Source organism: Ornithorhynchus anatinus, chromosome 4, assembly GCF_004115215.2.
Source record: "Ornithorhynchus anatinus isolate Pmale09 chromosome 4, mOrnAna1.pri.v4, whole genome shotgun sequence".
Classification (NCBI taxonomy): domain Eukaryota; kingdom Metazoa; phylum Chordata; class Mammalia; order Monotremata; family Ornithorhynchidae; genus Ornithorhynchus; species Ornithorhynchus anatinus.
Genome location: NC_041731.1, coordinates 81,163,199 through 81,166,339, shown reverse-complemented (window position 1 = coordinate 81,166,339; position 3,141 = coordinate 81,163,199).

Here is a 3,141-nt window from a genome sequence, read left to right as displayed (position 1 = left end):
GCCCGGACATGATGTTGAAAGCACTGCAGCTTGAAATTGATTAGGCTCAATTTTACCAGGGACTGAAACGGAAGGACTTTGTTGTATTCTTCTCTTTCAAAACAAGAGCCAACTTTTAACTGGAGAAAGGCAGCAGACACAGACCTTCTCCTTAGCTTTGACAAGATCCTTTTGCTCTTTGAAAAACATTTATATGGGAAGTGCCATATTAATATTAAAAAGCTTCATTAAGGGGTTTAAGCAACTCAACTGCATCACTGACTAAAGACAATTTATTTTCTTAGGGGAGTGCTTCTTGTAGCCTTTGCAGAGTGAGTTAGTTCGTGCCATATATCAAACTTTCAAGTAAAATTTAAAGTTTAGTGATGATTTGCATAACCCTCTATTCTGGTTTAATCTCAACAGATTATCAAGGCGAAGAGTTCTGTGAGTGTGTTTTTTGTTTTTTTTAATTTATTTGTTCAAGATCTAAAAAAATAAAACAGATGAGAGAGATGTTCATTCATTCATTCATTCTATCGTATTTATTGAATGCTTACTCTGTGCAGAGCACTGTACTAAGCACTTGCAATGTACAATTCGGCAACAGATAGAGACAATCCCTGCCCAACAACTGGCTCACAGTCTAAACGGGGGAGACAGACAACAAAACAAAACAAGAAGGCGTCAATACCATCAGGATAAATAGAATCATAGATATACACACATCATTAACAAAATAGAGTAAAAATAATATATACAAACAGGCACAAGTGCTGTGGGGAGGGGAAGGGGGGAGAGCAGAGGGAGGGAGTAAGGGCAATGGGGATGGGAGGAGGAGCAGAGGGAAAAGGAGGGCTCAGTCTGGGAAGGCCTCCTGGAGGAGGTGAGCTTTCAGTAGGGCTTTGAAGAAAGGAAGAGAGTTTGGTGGATGTGAGGAGGGAGGGCATTCCATTATTATAGTAAAGGTCCAGTTCCTCTTCCTGACCTCCCTTTGGTTTCAGTCAGTTAGTCAATCAATCAATGGCTTTTATTGAGTGCTAAACCTCTTGGGAGAGCACTGCACTAAATCGCTGGGAAAGAACTATCCCTGCTCTCAAGGACCTAACAGTTTGGTGGAGCAGTGTGTGAGAGAAGCCCTGTTTCTCCAATGGGTCCAGTTAAACCCACTAGATCTGTAGGAAGCTTTCTCTGGCCTCTGCTTCTCACCTCTGGTATCTTCTCTGAAGTGATTTTAAGTGGAGTTTTAAAACCAAATACCAAAATCATCTCTTCAAAACAGCACACAAAAACAAAACTATAGGGCATTTAAGCCTCAAAAAGCAATGAGTGTTACCTTTATCACTCATTGATCCCCTGTTATTCTCTGCTGCACCCCCATAGACCTTCCCAAAGCTCCAACCCCCCTCCCGACCTGGCCCTAAATGATTTTGCTTCCCAGTTTACCCTTAACACATTCATCCCAAGAGCAAGCTTTAATTGATGTTCACTGTTCTCAGTTCTAAGAGCAACATACAGACTTTCTTTTAGGTTAGAACACCTTCTTTGAGTCACCCAGCTTAATAAGTACAATTTAAAAATATACAAAATACCAATCACAGGGGCCAAGCAGGGCAGCTCTAGTAAAGAGGTCGGAAGCTGAGGTTTAATAATAATAATAGTACTTAAGCACTTACTATGTGCCAAGCACTGTTCTAAACCCTGGGGTAGATACAAGTTAATCAAGCTGAACACATTCCCTGTCCCACATGGGGCTCACAGTATTAATCTCTATTTTACAGATGAGGTGATTGAGGCCCAGAGAAGGGATATGACTTGCCCAAGGTCACACAACAGATACGTGGCTGAGTCAGGATTAGAACCCAGGTCCTTCTGACTCCCAGGCCCATGGTCTATCCACTAAGCCACTCTGCTTCTTTGGATCCAGAACTGTCCTATGAATATGAGAGAAATCTTCGCTCCTGTGAAGGGAGGGAGGCATAGCAAGTCCTACCAACCTGGAGACCGTTTTGAGAAGTATTTGAGAATGTCAGTCAGTCAATCCCATTTACTGAGCTCTTACTGTGTGCAGATCACTGTACCAAGCACTTGGGAAGGTACAGTGTAACAATAAACAGACACATTCTCTGCGTACAAGAAGTTTACAGTCTAGAGATGAGCAAATTCAATCAACCAAGAGTATTTGTTAGGCACTTGTTAAGTATTGTTATACTTGTTAACTATTATTAAGATGATTGAGAGAGTGAGCCATAGCTTTCTATTCTGTACAGTGCTCTGCACACAGTAAGCACTCAATAAATACGATTGAATGAATGAATGAATAATCCAATTGTTGGATACCTTCAGTGTGCCTGAGACTCAGTGTGAACTCCAGGTACCAGGATATTATCAGCCTTCCCCAGGGAATTGAATGAATGGGCAGGAACACACAGACCAGGAGGCAGGTGAGGCAGGGGCAGCCCTCCTAGGAGAGAACTTCATCTCCAGGCCATGTGGCCCCATCATGATGTCCCATGAAACTGGAGGACGGAAGGATGAGCTTACAATTGGAGCCAGAAGTTGCCCGTCTCCCCTTTCTAGACTGTGAGCCCGTTGTCGGGGAGGGATCGTCTTTATCTGTTGATAGAATTGTACTTTCCAATGAATGAATGAATTATGATAGGAATGCTGCATCCCCTTATCTCAATCTCGTTTATTTTTCTGCTGATGCTTTGCCCATGTCCTCCCTCTGGCTTGGAACTCCCTCCCCTTTCTATATAACAAATGATCATTCATTCATTCATTTATTCACTCATTCAATAGTATTTATTGAGCACTTACTATGTGCAGAGCACTGTACTAAGCGCTTGGAATGTACAAATAGGTACATCACAAAAGGGGGGAGCCAAGAATCCAATAATTTTCCAGGTCTCAATTAGTCCTTTCCTACATATAAGTGTGTGGAGGAATATCTGAACACCTGAGCTTGTTCATTTGCCTAAATACATAGAAAAATTCCTTCACCCTGTATTCTTTGTATGGGGAGAGCAGAGGCAGGACAGTCTCTTTCTTTAAAAAAGAACATTTTTTAAATGGATGAATCACTACCAAGATGAGCCAGTCCCCTTCCATGGAGACCTTCTAAAATAGGATGGGTTCTCACTTATCTAGTCAGGTAGGGTG